This window comes from Capra hircus, chromosome 28 (genome assembly GCF_001704415.2).
Source record: "Capra hircus breed San Clemente chromosome 28, ASM170441v1, whole genome shotgun sequence".
NCBI lineage: Eukaryota > Metazoa > Chordata > Mammalia > Artiodactyla > Bovidae > Capra > Capra hircus.
Window position 1 is genome coordinate 15343597 of NC_030835.1, and position 17385 is coordinate 15360981.

At 36.0% G+C, this 17385-nt stretch overlaps 1 protein-coding gene across 2 annotated transcripts in view; it reads right to left on the reverse strand.

The window, feature by feature from the left end:
• ADK (adenosine kinase) overlaps positions 1 to 17385 on the reverse strand; it is a 544457-nt gene that overhangs the window by 264760 nt on the left and 262312 nt on the right. The window lies entirely within an intron of this gene.

The following is a 17385-nucleotide window of genomic DNA, read 5'->3' on the forward strand; positions in this document are numbered from 1 at the left end:
AAAGAACTGACTCCAAAACATGTAATATTATATTTAGAACAAATAAATGAGAACAAAAGATTAAAAGCCACTCTTTACAGAGTATCTGCAAAGGAGAAATAGGTAAAAGGAAGAAAACAAAGAATAGAACTTATTATGACTTCTACTATGTGTGTCAAAGAACAAAGAAATAAATTCATTATCTAATTAGGAAAACTATATAATTTATAGCCATAATACTTGAATCATACAAACAACTATACCATATGGATATAAATTGAATGCTGGAACCATGGAGAGTAACTGTGAATGGGTACAAAGTTTCTTTTTGTGGTGACGTTACAGTTTTAAATTTAAATTATAGTGATGGCTGCAGAACTCTGAATATATCAAAACTAACAATCACCAAACTGTACACTTTAAACAGATGAACTTTACAGGATATAAATATCTCAAAAAAGCTGCTATAAAGAGACTAAATCCAATTTTATTTATCTATTGTAGAACAGACACAACAGAACATACGGCTTAAATCATATTAAGCTAGAAAGAATGTACAATAAAATTTGTTAGAAAAAAGATATACATCTACAGATACTAGACTGTTTATGTCCACTTTATATACAATATCAAAGACGTGACAACTAGCATGTAAAAATGTATACTGTCATCACAATGCTTATAAATTTCCCCTCTTAAACATGTTTATTAAAGAGATTTAATAGACATTTTCTCAAGCAATTGCTGATTGACCTGAAATATATCAACTGAAGCAGAAACACTTCAGTAGATGGTTTATTAATTCATTTGGGGTTCTGTCTAAACAATTAATTTTATACATATACATATGGTAGCTCAGTGATAACAAATCCACCTGATGTTGCAGGAGACGCACGAGACAGGTTTGATCCCTAGGTCGGAAGATCCCCTAAAAAAGGAAAGGGGAACCCATTCCAGTATTCTTCCTGAGAAAATCCCATGGAAAGAGGAGCCTGGCCGGCTACAGTTGCAGGGGTCACAAACAGTTGAACATGACTGAGTGCACACACACCCACATATAAGAACCTATTGTCTTAACAATTAACTGCTATCCATATGTTTATATTCTTACCTTCTAAGGCAATTAGCACACAGTGTGGTTTCCAACATCACATAAAATTCCAAGACTTAATTATAAAGCCACAAGTTTAAAACACAAACACTTTCAACCTTTATCTTTCTATCTTTAGAGTCCAAAGCTTCTTTAATCAATACTATCTTACCTCTACTAAGCAAGTAAAAAGATTATTCTGTTTAGCTGAAGATAACTTTAATATTCCATATATTCATCCCTCCTACTATAGAGTTTTACTTTTGATACCTGCTAAAAATGAGACTCAAGAAAAATTATAGGCATATAGGAGTAAACTGGCTTTCCAGGTGGTGCTATTGAAACCACCTGTCAATACAAGAGACATAACAGATGCATGTTCAATCTCTGGGTCAGGAACATCCTCTGGAGGAGGGCATAGCAACCCACTCCAGTATTCTTGCCTGGAGAATCCCATGGACAGAGGAGCCTGGCAGGCTACAGTCCATGGGGTCACACAGAGTCGGACACAACTGAAGCGACTTAACACAGTACAGGAGTAAACTGCTCAACTTGAAGAAAATATCTCTATATATTTTTCACAAAGTATTAATTTAAAAAGTGAAACTGTTAGGGTTTAACTTGCCAGAAAAAAATTCTAGACAAACTGAAAACAAATACAAATAGAATTTCTAAAAATCACATTCTCATTTGAAAAATATTCTAGTGTGAATCAAAGGTTCTCTCTAATAAGGAAGAAATAAGAGCAGTAATCATTTCTGTAACTCACTGGACAGATATAACATTCAGAAAATTTTTTCAGCTTAAAAACTGAACTCTAATGCTAATGTTTAAGAAGCAAAAGAATTAACAGTCTTTTTCTTTCTCTCTATCTTGTATCCAAGCTAAAGATGGATGTCTTTTACCACACAGTTTGGGGTTTTACTTGAAGAGATGTCAAATTGGTACATAAAACTCTAAATTCTTGAATGACACAGATTCATACGTACAGCACCCCCCTTATCTGTGGAGAATACATTCCGAGAATATCAAGGTATACTTGAAATTGCCAATAGTTCTAAACACTTTATAGACTACATTTTTCTCAGCATCACTATTCTTGCACTTTGGGGCCATTATGAAATACCGGTTATTTGAACACAAGCACTGCGATACTGCAACAGTTGACCTAATAACTGAGATGGCTACTAAATTACTAACAGACAAGTAATGTACAGTGTCAATGTGACGGGCAAAGGACAGAGCAAGATGGCACAAGACTTCGTCATCCTATGCAGAATGGTGCTCAATTTAAATTTATTAATTGTTATTTCCAGAATCTTTCATTTACTATTTTCAGGCCAAAGATGATCATGGGTAACTGAAAGCACAAAAAAGAGAACCACAGATAAGGGTTGGGGGTGAGGTGGGGGGATTACTATACTAAATGTCAGAAATTAAACACAAACATGTAATGCTCCAGAAAGAAGGGGAGAAAATGTTTCTTATTTTATCTTTTGACTTTATAAATGTTAATAGTTAATGTCACCTATAAGGACATTGTAAAAAAAATTTTTTAAGCTTAAAAATTCATAGTTACTTCCTAATGAAGTCAGTGAAGCAAAACAGAATAGTATAGTCAAAACCTTCCAATATAAAAATGCAGGAATAGGACTTTCCTGGTGGCACAATGGAAAAGAATTTCCCTGCCAACGCAGGGAACACAGGTTCAATCCCCTCTCCAGGAAGATTCCACATAAAGCAACTTGGTTGCCATAAAGCAACCAAGTCCATGCGCCACAACTACTGAGCCCACACCCTAGGGCCTGAGCGGCCCTGAAGCCTGAGCAGCTAGGGCCTGTGCTCCACAGCAAGGAAAGCTCGCAAACTGCCACTAGAGAAAGCCTGTGTAAAGCAACGAAGACTCAGCTCAACTTAAAACTGAATTCAGAAAATTTTTAAAATTTCTAAAAAAAATGCAGGAGTAAAACCAAATGATGGTCTTTAATTTGACCAGTGCAATGGGAGTTTCAAATACATAAGCACTGAAAAACTGCATTTAGAACACTGATAAAATGAAAAGTCAGAGATAGTTCAACCATCCCAACTCCTTAACTAATGATCTCAGAAGATTATGACAAAGATTAATAAATTTCAGGAATGCCTTGAATTCATTCATAGCTAAAGGTTTTATAAACAGATTAAGTGACTTATTAAATCAATTCTTACACACAAAATAGCTTAAATTCTTTTAAAAAATACATTTGTTTATTTACTCTGTCAAAGTTAATTCACTATAATAGCACATTTCTCAGAAGATGATATTACAAAGGCTTTTTCTATAGTATAATAAGTGTATGGTAACGAGTTTAAGTGTCCATACTTGAGCAAAATTTTTCTATTTTCACTTATCCAGATGTTTTGGGGGAAGAAGTATAAATCTCACACATATATATAATATATATTAAATAGGTATCTTTCATTCCCTTGTACATTAATTTCTATTAGGTTACAATTACAACACAAATTCATTCCTTTTCATTAGAATCTCTCTCAAATTTTCTCACATTACAATATTAGATGACACTAAATATTGAGTATAATCAAAATGTCTTTAAAATTCTAATCATGTTATATAGTAAGTGTATTTTTTTGGCCAATGTTATCTGAAGAAAACCAAACCCTGAAGAAAAACAGCAATTATCTTATTCCATTATACATTCATTCTAATTTGCTATTCAACATGCACAGAAAAAATTTCTAATATGAAAAATCTCAAATATATGATCTCCTAGACTACATTTCTTATAATTTATCACACTTCATCTTAATGACTTTAGTTATTGCTTTCACAATATCAACAAAGATATTTAATTGTAACTGAGTCCAAGTAACAGTTCTATTAAGATAAATTATTACTAATGTCATTATTAAGAATTTTAGTAGAAAACTCAACCAGGCTGAACGAAGTTACAACCTAAATAATTGTCACTGAATACTAGTTGCCCTTTATGCGCAAAAGATCCTATTTCTTACCATGTATTAACTCTATTCCTTTTCTCTAAGCATGTACACTTCTTCAAACCATGTTTCCTCCAATCATCCATAATCATATCTCCCATCATTCCAGAAGCAAACCTTACTAACATTTAAAACCTTACCTTCCAGAAAAATATACTACCCAAAATGGTAAGACTATAGGCTGTAACAGATCTATGATAAGCCATTAAAACTAACAACATCACAGAAAGACGAAAATATGCACAGGAGTCAAAGGATAATCCAAATTACTGGCCCTGCATTCTCAAACAATTACTGACAAACTATGACTCACTGTTTTTTTCATTTATGGTGCTTCAGTTTCAATCAGTAAAAAAGAACACACATACTAGGTGACTCAGTTTATACAAAGTAAGTAACATGGCACTTGAAGCTCTTGTTAACCTATTTCTTAAATATCACTTTGATCTCTAAAATTAAAAAGTCTCCCTATAGAAGCCTAAACTTGCAAGCTGATTAGTGTTTTACAATGTATTTGACATAACAGAAACTTTTTCTCATTAAGAATTCTTCAGAAATAATGCATAAACTTCTATGCAAAATTCCACTGTACTCACAATGCAGGCCAAAACACTACTAAGAACTGACTGAAAATGTTAGAAAAGTTACCGTAATATTTTAATTATACAAGGATGACAGTTATCTATTAGCTAAGAACTTTCACATTTTTAAATGATAAAAGGACATTTTATCATTTTACAGAATTTTACAGAATCTAGAACAATAACTTACAGAGTTTCTTAGGCTGAATGAACCTTAAAATTGTTCAAATTCAAAAAAGAAGCTTAGGTAATCTTACAGGAAAAAAAAAAGTCATCTAAAAAAAGGAAAAACAAAGCCAGGAGATTTCTAATTTTAACCAAGATGAAAACAGTGAGAAACGGATTTATCTTCCCATTTTAAAGAATAATAAAAATGAGCAAAACATGTCAAACAACTTTGAGAAACTGGACAACAATCATATGAGAGACAAGGTCAACCGATCTCTACAACTATTCAAACTTAATTACTAGAGAGAATTTCCAGGTTGCAGTCAAGGCAGAGAGAACCTAAACAGAGTCCAGTAGTCTGCAATCAGGGAAGCCACGGCAGGTAGCACATGCAAGGGTAATACACTGAATAGGAGAGAGCCATTTGAAGAAAGAGGTACAAGACGAGAACTTGAGATCTGCAAGGCTTTCCCATCAAGTATTTAGCACATGTGCATGAAGAAAAAACCCAATGTCAAGGTAAGAACCAGAAAAAAACACATGACAGAACTTGCAGACAAGGGTATTAAAACAGGTAGTATAACTATATCTCGTAAGTTTGGAAATGGAGGTAATTTCTAAAATTTCATACCTTTTACTCAGGTAAAAAGCATGAATATGTAGAGCAGACACAGCAGGAGTTAAAAAGGCCCATTATCAAACTTACAAAGGGAAAACTACAACGTCTGAGATAAAAATACATTGGGTGGAGAGAACAAGATGGCAGATGGATTTGGAGTACATCTCTCTCCACGAATACATCAGGAATACACCTTCCGACACAGACGTCCATGTGGAACACCAGCTGAGAGCAGACAGGAGTACCTGACCAGTGGAAAAAAATAAATGGAACCATGCAAAACTCAGCAGGACAGAGGAGCTAGAGGGGAAAACAGGAGTGTTACTAGGACTGGACATGCCCTCCGTGGGTGGAGGAGCTGAAGCAAGGGTCCGATCCCCACATCAGGGCAACTGTCTGAGTCAGAAGAGAAACATTTAAGGCTGAGAGTGAAAACGATTATCTGCAGCCTAAATGGATTGAGAATCAGACAGTCCTTGCCGCAGCCACATGTATCCCAGACAGGGACACAGGTCCCCTAGAAGGTGAAGTGGCTGGGAGCCGGAGCTTAGGGATCGTGGAGCAATCCCAAGGCAAGGGCTGCTGTTGACTGTGGACAGATGGACCGAGGAGCCATCAGGGAGGAGACTGAGGTAGGAAATGCCTGTGGATGAAAGCCAGGCAGCCACGGAAGCAAGGCAATACTGCTGAGTGACACACAGTGGGTGGAGCCACCACCATAGCCTCTCTCTGCCCGCATGCCAGCATCAGCATCTGAACAACCGACAGGCTGGCCCATCAACGGCCCGACACACTGAACTATAGAGTAGGACATCCCCCACCCCTTTAAGTGCCTGATGTGCCGATCTACAGAGTGGGACCCCAGCCATAGGGGCCCCTCTATCTGCCTGATGCACTGAACAACAGATAAGGACCCCAGGTAAGGGAGCCCTCTAAGCCCCTGAACAGGCAGAGATATGGAGAAAAACTAGTCAAAGAGGCCTTCTGATCGTCAGCTACCAGAGGTTCAAAAGAAGGCTGATAGGGCCATAACTCCAGCGGCTGAGGCACTCTGTGTCCCTGCACACTTGGAGCCACCAGGGTCCCCATGACCCAAGCAGCTGCGCCACCTTCATGTTCAACCCTCGCTGGGGCAGAGCTGCCACAGGCAAAAAAAAAAAAAAAGCCTTGCCTCTATGCACACAGGGTCACTTTGATCATGTCCAACTCTTTGGGACCCTTTGGACTGTGACCTGCCAGGGTTCTCCGTCAGGGGGGTTCTCCAGGCAAGAATACTGGAGTGTATTGGCCAATACTGGTTGCCATACCCTTCTGGAGCACTGTATTTCCTGCTGCCCTAACCGCCAACTCCTCTGAGTACTTGGTGCTGCCAGAACCCCTGCAACCCAAGCAGCTATACCACCTCTGCACCTGGCCCTCACTAGGGCAGACCCAAGTCCTCCAGGGTAGCCTCAGGAGCAAACCTCAGTGGACAATCCACATGCAGAGGTGGAAATAAAACCACAATTGAAACCCAGGGGCAGTGTAGCTAAGGATAAAGACCCAAAACCTTCCCACCAGCTGTAGAAGCTACAGATTAAATCCACATGATCAACTAGGTAGACTCTGTGTCTATGGAATATATAAAAGAACACTGAGAGCTCCCACAAAAGAAAACACACTAGTTCTGATAGCTGTGGACACTGGAGGCAAGAATATGAAGGCGTAGAACCAGATTAGAATCTGAGCTGCCCCCACAGCAAGGTCAGAGACCAGCACAGGGTTGGAGGGCATCCTAGGGAGGTGAGGGGGACTATGACTCCCAGCAAGGGAAACAATCCTGACAGCAGTGACTCAAGAAAAACATTTGTTATTGTTATGTTTTGATTTGTTCTGTAGTGTCTTTTGGATTTTTTTTTCCTTCACTGCTAACCCCTCCCACTGTAGTTGTCAATTTTAAGGGCACTATGAAATCTATTAAGCTTTGAGTTTTTTTTTTTTTTTTCCCAATCACACTTTTAATTGTTGTTATAAACCTCTGCCTCTGCATTGAGCTTTTGCAGTTCTGTGGAGTTTTCCTTTTTTTTTCCCTTTTCTTTTAATTTTTTAAAACCTATTATTATTTTTTCTACATTCAATCCTTTGTCTGCTTTTCCTACTGTTCTTTTCCCCGTGCAGTTAACCTTTAATGTATATAAATCTTCATGTACCTCTATTTAGCTTTGCATATCTATTCCTTCTTTTCTTTCCTTTCCTCTTAACATATTTCTTAGTTTTGCTTTCATTGCTTTATTCCCCAGTTGGCACCTTGCTTTAGTTTTGTTTTCCAGTTTGTGCTTTAGCTAGTTTTTGTTATTAACTAATAGATATAATTTTTGGTTTCCTTTCTTTGCTGGGTCAAGCTATTGTACTTTATTTTTGTTGGACTGTTTTGATTTAGCTTATGGATGTATATGTGTGTGTGTGTGTATATATATATATACACTCCATTATTTTAATTATTATTTGCCTGATTTTGTAACTATCATTTGTCTGGGGATCATCTCCGGTTTCTCATTTTTGGGTATGTGTTTTAATCTCATTTAATGCCATAACAAACCACTTGTGGAATCTTCGTTCCCGACCAGAGATCAAGCCCCAAGCCTTTGGAGTGGGAGCACTGACTCCAAGGCCTGAGACTACCAGAGAACTAACTCTAGGGAGTATCAAATGGTGAGAACTCCCACAAAAGAAACCACTTGAATATAAGACCCAGCATCACCCAACCACCAGTACCACCCTGTGCAGGACACCTCATCCAAACAACAGACAAAACGAAAATACAAACCCAATCATCAGCAGACAGGATTACCATGTCACCTAGCTTTGCCCATCAGAGAAAAAACAAACAAACAAAATAACTCAGCATAAATTTCACCCTATACGAAGCTTAAGCAAGCCACTGCACCAACCTTAGTGGGGCAGAAACCAAAAGGAAGAAAGAATTCAACCTTGAAGCCTGCAAAACAGAGACCTCAAACACAGTAAGTTTAAAAAAAAATTAAAAATGAAAAGGCAGAGAAATACTACACAAATGAAGGAACAAACCAGAAACACAGAAGTCCAAACAAATGAAGACAAAATAGGCAAACTACCTGAAAAAGAATTCAGAATAGAATGATAGTAAAGATGATCAAAAACCTTGATAACAGAATGTAGAAAATACAAGAATCAATGAACAAAAACCTAGAAGAATTAAAGAATAAACATACAGAGACAAACAACACAATTCCTGAAATTAAATTACTCTAGAAGGAATCAATAGCAGAATATCTGAAACGGAAGAACGAACCAGTGAGCTGGAAGATAAAATGGTGGAAATAACTTCTGAAGAGCAGAAAAAATTAAGAAGAATGAAAAAAACTGAGGACAATCTCAGAGACCTCTGGAACAATATCAAACTCACCAACATTTGAACTACAGGAGTCCCAGAAGAAGAGAAAAAGAAAGGGTATGAGAAATTTTTTGAAGAGATTATAGTTGAAAATATCCCAAACATGGAAAAGGAACTAGTCAATCAAGTCCAAGAGGCGCAAAGAGTCCCATACAGGATAAACCCTAGGGGAAACATGACAAAACACTTACTAATCAAACTAACAAAGATTAAACACAAGAAAGAATATTAAAAGCAGCAAGGGAAAAGCAACAAGAAACATACAAGGAAAACCCCATACATTTAACAGATGATCTTTCAGCAGAAACTCTGCAGGCCAGAAGGAATATGGCAGGATATATTTAAAGTGCTAAAAGGGGGAAAATCTACAACCAAAATTACTCTACAGGCAAGGATCTCATTCAAAACTGATGGAGAAATCAGAAGCTTTTCAGACAAGCAAAACTTAAGGGAATTCAGTACCACCAAACCAGCTTTACAACAAATATTAAAGGGACTTATATAGTCAAGAAATACAAGAGGAGAAAAAGATCTACAAAATCAACCTCCAGACAATTAAGAAAATGGTAACAGGAACATATACATCTATAATTACTTTAAATGTAAATGGATTAAATGCTCCAACCAAAAGACACAGATTAGTTGAATGGATCAAAAATAAGACCCATATATATGCTGTCTACAAGAAATCCATTTCGGGCTTAAGGACACATATAGACTGAAAGTGAGAGGATGGAGAAATATATCCCATGCAAATGGAAAGCAAAGGAAAGCAGGAGTAGCAATCCTCATATCAAACAAAACAGACCTTAAAATAAAGAATATTAGAAGAGACAAGGAAGGACACCACCTAATGATCAAGAGATCAATCCAAGAGGAAGACATAATAATTGTAAATATCTATGCATCCAACATAGAAGCACCTCTATACATAACACAAACACTATAACAGATAAAAAAGGAAAAATGGACAATAATACAATAATAGTAGGAGACTTTAACACCCAACTCACACGAATAGACAGATCAAAACAGAAAATGAATAAGGAAACACAAATCTTAAATGATACAGATGAGATGGATCTCATGGCTATCTTCAGGACATTCCATCCATATGCAAAAGAATACACCTTCTCAAGTGCACATGGAACATTCTCCAGGATAGAGCACACCTTGGGTCACAAATCAAACCTCAGTAAAAAATTGAAATCATATGAAGCATCTTTTCTGACCACAACACTATGAGACTAGATATCAATTACAAGAAAAAAACTGCAAAAAATACAAACACATGGAGATTAAACAATACATTTCTAAATAACCAAAAGGTCACGGAAGAAATCAAAAGGGAAATAAAAAAATTTGTAGAAACAAATGACAATGAAAACACGACAACTCAAAACCTCTGGGATGCAGCAAAAGCAGTTTTAAAAGGGAAGTTTATAGCAATATAAGCCTATCTAAAGAAACAAGAAAAACACTGAATAGACAACCTAACTTTACACCTAAAACAACTGGAAAAAGAAGTCCAAACAACAAGACAAAATAAAACAAAACAAAAATAGCAGAAGGAAAGAAATCATAAAGATCAGAGTAGAAATAATTAAAAAATAAATGAAAGAAACGATAGCAAAGATTAATAAAACTAAAAGCAGGTACTATGAAAGATAAACAAAATTGATGAACCTTTAGCAAGACTCATCAAGAAAGAAAGAGAGAAGAATCAAATCAACAAAATTAGAAATGAAAAGGAGAGGTTACAACAGACCATGCAAATATACAAAGGATTATAAGAGACTATTACAAACAACTATATGGCAATAAAATGCATAACTTGGAAGAAATGGACAGATTCTTAGAAAAGTTCAATTTCACAAGGCTGAAACAGGAAGAAATAGAAATTATGAACAACCAAAATTACAAGCACTGAAATTGAAGCTGTGATCAAAAATCTCCCCAAAAACGAAAGCCCAGGACCAGATGGCTTCACAGGACAATTCTATGGATAATTTAGAGACGGGCTAACACCTATCCTTCTAAAACTCTTTCAAAAAATTGCAGAGGAAGGAACACTCCCAAACTCATCCTATGAGGTCACCATCACCCTGATACCGAAACTAGACAAAAACAACAACAAATAAGAAAACTACAGGCCAATATCACTGCTTAACATAGATGAAAAAAACCTTAACAAAATTTTAGCAGACAGAACTCAGTTCATTTCAGTTCAGTCACTCAGTCATGTCCGACACTTTGCCACCCCTTGGACTGCAGCACACCAGGTTTCCCTGTCCATCACCAACTCCCGGAGTCTACCCAAATCCATGTCAATGATGCCATCCAACCATGTCATCCTCTGTCGTCCCCTTCTTCTCCTGCCCTCAATATTTCCCAGCATCAGGGTCTTTTCCAATGAGTCAGCTCTTCACATGAGGTGGCCAAAGTATTGGCGTTTCAGCCTCAACATCAGTCCTTCCAATGAACACCCAGGACTGATCTCCTATAGGATGGACTGGTTGGATCTCCTTGCAGTCCAAGGGACTCTCAAGAGTCTTCTCCAACACCACACTTCAAAAGCATCAGTTCTTCGGTGCTCAGCTTTCTTCACAGTCCAGCTCTCACATCCATACATGACCACTGGAAAAACCATAGCCTTGACTAGACGGACCTTTGTTGGCAAAGTAATGTCTCCGCTTTTGAATACGCTGTCTAGGACAGTCATAACTTTCCTTCCAAGGAGTAAGAGTCTTTTAACTTCATGGCTGCAATCACCATCTGCAGTGATTTTGGAGCCCAGAAAAATAAAGTCAGCCACTGTTTCCACTGTTTCCCCATCTATCTGCCATGAAGTGATGGGACCAGATACCATGATCTTAGTTTTCTGAATGTTGAGCGTTAAGCCAACTTTTTCACTCTCCTCTTTCACTTTTATCAAGAGGCACTTTAGTTCTTCTTCACTTTCTGCCATACGGGTGTTATCATCTGCATATCTGAGGTTACTGATATTTCTATCGGCAATCTTGATTCCAGCCTGTGCTTCATCCAGCCCAGTGTATCTCATGATGCACTTTGCATATATGATAAATAAGCAGGGTGCCAATATACAGCCTTGACGTACTCCTTTCCTGATTTGGAACCACTCTGCTGTTCAATGTCCAGTTCTCACTGTTGCTTCTTGACCTGCATATAGATTTCTCAAGAGACAGGTCAGGTGGTCTGGTATTCCCATCTCTTGAAGAATTTTCTACAGTTTGTTGTGATCCACACAGTCAAAGGCTTTGGCATAGTTAATAAAGCAGAAGTAGATGTTTTTCTGGAACTCTCTTGCTTTTTTTGATGATCCAGCGGATGCTGACAATTTGATCTCTGGTTCCTATGCCTTTTCTAAAACCTTCTTGAACATCTGGAAGTTCACAGTTCACATACTGTTGAAGCCTGGCTTGAAGAATTTTCAGCGTTACTTTGCTCTCATGTGAGATGAGTGCCATTGCGCGGTAGTTTGTACATTCTTTGGCATTGCCTTTCTTTGGGATTGGAATAAAGACTGACCTTTTTCAGTCTTGTAGACACTCCTGAGTGTTTCAGATTTGCTGGCATATTGAGTGCAGCAGTTTTACAGCATCATCCTTTAAGATTTGAAATAGCTCAACTGGAATTCTATCACCTCCACTAGCTTTACTCGTAGTGATGCTCCCTAAGACCCACTTGACTTTGCATTCCAGGATGTCTGGCTCTAGGTGAGTGATCACACCATCGTGGTTATCTGGGTCATTAAGATCTTTTTTGCATTGTTCTTCTGAGTATTCTTGCCACCTTTTCTTAATACCATCTGCTTTTGTTATGTCCATACCATTTTTGTCCTTTATTGAGCCCATCTTTGCATGAAATGTTCCCTTGGTATATCCAATTTCTTCAAAAGATCTCTATTCTTTCCCCTTCTATCATTCTCCTCTATTTCTTTGCATTGATCTCTGAGGAAGGCACTCTTATCTTTCCTTGCTATTCTTTTGAACTCTGCTTTCAAATGGGTATATTTTTCCCTTTCTCCTTTGCCTTTAGCTTCTCTTAAACAGAATTCAACAAAACTGAATTAGCTTACTGCCTTGAGAGAGTTCCCAGCCCACTAAGTTGAGGAGATAGAGCTGAGAATCAAGGAAGACCAGAGCAAGTAGACATCAGAGGCCAGATATCCAAGAAGCAAAAGCTTTACAGAGAATCCTGGATATGTGCAAAGGGTTTGCTTTTGAACATTCACCAGAGGAGAGCCCAAGAAAAAATGATCTAAAAGTATTACAGGGAAAAGGATTATACGATAGTTTTAGGCACACACACCTCTGGAAATGGTACTTTTTTCCATCATTTAGAGCAAAAAAACTCATAATTAACAGGGCACTGCCGTAAGTATAGATAAATCTTGCTTCAGTCATAGGGATTATTTAGCCTTAGAACAGGGTTTCTTAAACCTTGGCTGTATTGATGTTTACAACTGGATAATCCTTTGTTGTGTGGTTCTGTCCCATGTATTATAGGATGTTTAGCAACATTACTGTCCTGTACCTACTAGTAGCAACCCTTAGTCATCACAATAAGAAACTTCAAGTGTCCTAATACAGAAGTACTCTGAGACCCAATAGGAGGTGATGGATGTTGAGGCAAAGAACATATTTAAAGAAATAATGGCTGCAAACATTTCAAACATAATAAAAACCGTAAGTCCACAGCTCTAAGCAGTTAAACCCCAAGCACAATAAACATGAAAAGAAAACTGAAACTAAAAACTGAAGCACAATAATCAATTGATCAAAATCAGCAATAAATAGGAAATCTCTAAGAGGACACAGAATCAGGGGTGTGTGGCATGTGACATCCAGAGAATCAAAATTTAGGATATCAGATTTCTCATCGAAATAGCACAAGTGACAAGACGGTAGAGCAACGTTTTCAGAGTACTAAAGACAAACACCTGTCAAACTAGAATTACAAACCTGGCAAAATTTTCTTTTAAAATGAAGGTGAAATTTATACTTTTCAAGTATAAATAAAGGGAAAGAATTCATCATCAACAGACCAAAACACATGGAATGCTAAAAAAAAATGGTTTTCAGACAGAAGGAAAATCATACCAGGTGGAAATCTGATTCTAAGCAAAAGAAATGACGAGCTCTAGAAATAGTAATTAAATGAACATATATACATTTATTATTTAAATCACTTTAAAAGATATTTGATGATTTCAACAAAAATGTTATAGTGTTTATCACATGCAAAAGTATAATATGGCTGTGTATGGTAAGTGAATAATGTATTAATAAAGCTATTTTCAAAAATAAACACAAAATTAGAAAATAAAATGTATCACAGTGATGCATAAAGACTAGGAGGGATGAAACTGAAGTGCACTACTGCAGGGTTCTTATACCATGTGTGATGCCATACAGCATTATCTGAAGGCAGATTACAATGTTTCAAATATATATAACACCTGAAACAATTGCCAAAATAACAACAACAGAAAGTTAGAGATATTAAACCAACAATGGAGATAAAAATACTGGATTAACCCAAAAAAGAGGAGAAAAGAGAAAACAGACATTAAAGAACAGATGGGACAAGTACCAAATCTAACCATATCAATAATTATACTAAATGGGAATGGTATAAACATTCCAATCAAAAAGTAGCCCTTGTTAGGATGGACAAAACATAAGACTCACTAGCATGCTGCCTACAAGGGATCCACTTTAAAGAGACAAATAGGTTACAAGTAAAAGAGTGGGAAAAGATATACCATAATATCAACAGTCAAAAGAAAGTTATATTGGTTATATTAATATCAGACAGAGTAGAACTGAGGACAAAGTATATTACGTGGCATAAATATTTCAAAATGATAAATGAGTCAAATAATCAACCATATCCATTTATGCCCCTAATAAAAGAGTTTCAAAATATATGAAGAGAAATCAGAATTGCAAGGAGGAATACACAAACGCATAATGGTAGTAGGAGGAAGATCCTTGGAAAATCTCTATATTTAGGAAAAAACAATACATTCCTAAATAATCCATGAGTCATATACAAAAGCTAAAGAGAAAGTAGAAAGTATTATAAACTAAACGAAAATGAAAACATGATGTATCAAAATTTGTGAGAGACAGTCAAAAAAATGCTTTCAGAGAATTTTACAGCACTAAATGTTCTATAGTAGAAGAGAAAAGTCTCAAATCAATAAATAATTCTTCCAAAGGTGGAAGAGGGGCGGAACAGAATGAAGGAAGAGGAGTAAATGAGTGGCAAATGAAATTCAAAGTAAACAGAAAAAAAAAAAAAAAACAGTAAAGAACAGAAATAAAAACCAACCTGACCTTGCACTGCCCATAAGAAGTGTTAAGGGACAATGAAGCAATGTCCACAAGGCACTTTGTTTCATTAAATATGACACCAAACAAGGCGTCATTCACATATAAAAACAACATGAAAATAAGCTCAAGAAGAGAGTTCTTAGTCTCTCATTGGTTGGGAAATGTTTAATGAATGCAGCCAATTGAGGGACAGTCAAAGTAAACAATAAAGGAATGGGGTAAACGGGGTAAAGAAGCAGATAGTTAGCACTTAAATCATTTAAATATAGAATAAGTCTGTAACAATTATGGTTATAGAACAAAACGTAAATTTTTAAACACTTAAAATATAAGAATAATTATAAAAAACAAGAAGGAAGATGAAATATAGCACTAATTTGCTGACTTTTCACAGCACATTAATATTGCTTAAAAAGAAAACACATGGTTTATAAAAGTAATGGCTCCAATCTCATCTTTTTCATCCTTTTCATATCTTTCCTAACTATCACAGTCTTAGAGGGCTACTGTAACAATGTTTCTTTCAAGAAACAGACATGTCAATCTGAATTGAAGGTAAAGAGCAACTAAGGTTTACATTTTCAAAAATCAATTTGCTACTAAAGTAACTAAGAATCCCTAAATATCTACTAAGAATTTGGTTTAAACATGGAAAATTTGAGTTTATATGCCATAAGTGGGACACTTTACACCAAAAGAGAATGCTGGTGTATGCATAATCTATACTTCAATTTTTTATAAGACAATTTTTTGCTTTCAATTATAGATTCAATGCATTATGTGACAGAGAAAATGATGAAAAGTTTAAAATTTTTTTAATGCTTCAATAATTCATGGAAGAGTGAGAAAAAGTTGAGTATGTAGATTTAGATTATTTTGTGTAATGCAGACAGACATTTTACTTATGGAAATATGCTGGATATACTGAACCGCTTCTTTAGATCAAGAACCTTTTATATTTAAAAGAGCTCCCACAATTTCAACTTGTTGAACCTCGAAAGTTTACAATGATGATGTGAGATGACTACAAACCCCTACAGAACCTGAAAGTGTTAGAAAGCCCATCTGATTTCTTGAAATAAGTACAGATATATCTATCAACTCAATCTAAATTTGCAGTTTTCTCACTAAGACTAGACTGGATGCTCTGAACACAAAGGAAATTAAATATTTAAAAGAACAGCTGAAAGTCTATAGAAATAACATTACATTTCTGAAGAAATATCACAGATTTAAATGAACAGTAATTATGTTCTTAGTTGTTAAGCAGAATAAATATTTGTTGAATGTTCACCAAGAATATATAGCATTGTAAGTATCCGGTATGAGTCTACTATTTCCAGAACTATTTAAATAGTCAAATCTGAACAAACTATAGATTTACCTGGCAATGTGAAAGAGCATTCTTTTATGAAATTGCTGACACAGAAACTAAGAGATAACAGCTACAAACAGATGAATCAACTGCAATCTGTTTCGATACTTGTTTCTGGCTGAATACACCACACAAGTGTCAAAAGTAATTCAATTTTATTATTTTGATCAAAACTGATCACTCTATACTTTATAAAAAACTTTACACTTTATAAAAAACTTTAACACTACTAAAAAAATTCTATCTACCTGAAGTTGGCTAGATGTGTTACAGTATATAATTGCTACAATTATTTGTTGGTTTCAAATGGGTCTATACTGCTACAAAAATTTCACTCATGCAAAATTGGCAACATGTATTATATGTACATAATCATTAAAATTATGAGTTGTTTCCAAGTTACCTCATAACTTGAGGTCCAATGAATATACTGACATACAAAGAATTATAACTGTCAGGGTAAAAATATTTTTGTATCATTATATATTGTCAAATTTCAGTCAGTAAATATAGCATAAATAACAACAAACTTTAAACCATGTGCTCTTTGACTTTCAAATAAGAGATGGTTTAAGATAATGCATAGACCCCCTTACAGCTATACTACAAACCCTTGCTACCAAGACATTAATGAAAAAATGTGACAATTTTGAGAAATAAAACAAAACAGAAGATAACACAGAAAATTTTTTAAATTTTGAGATGTTTTTCTTACATAGTAGCAGAAGACATAATGTGACTTTCCTCTATATAATCCTCTCAATGTAAGCATTTACTTGACAGCTATAAAGGAGACAGG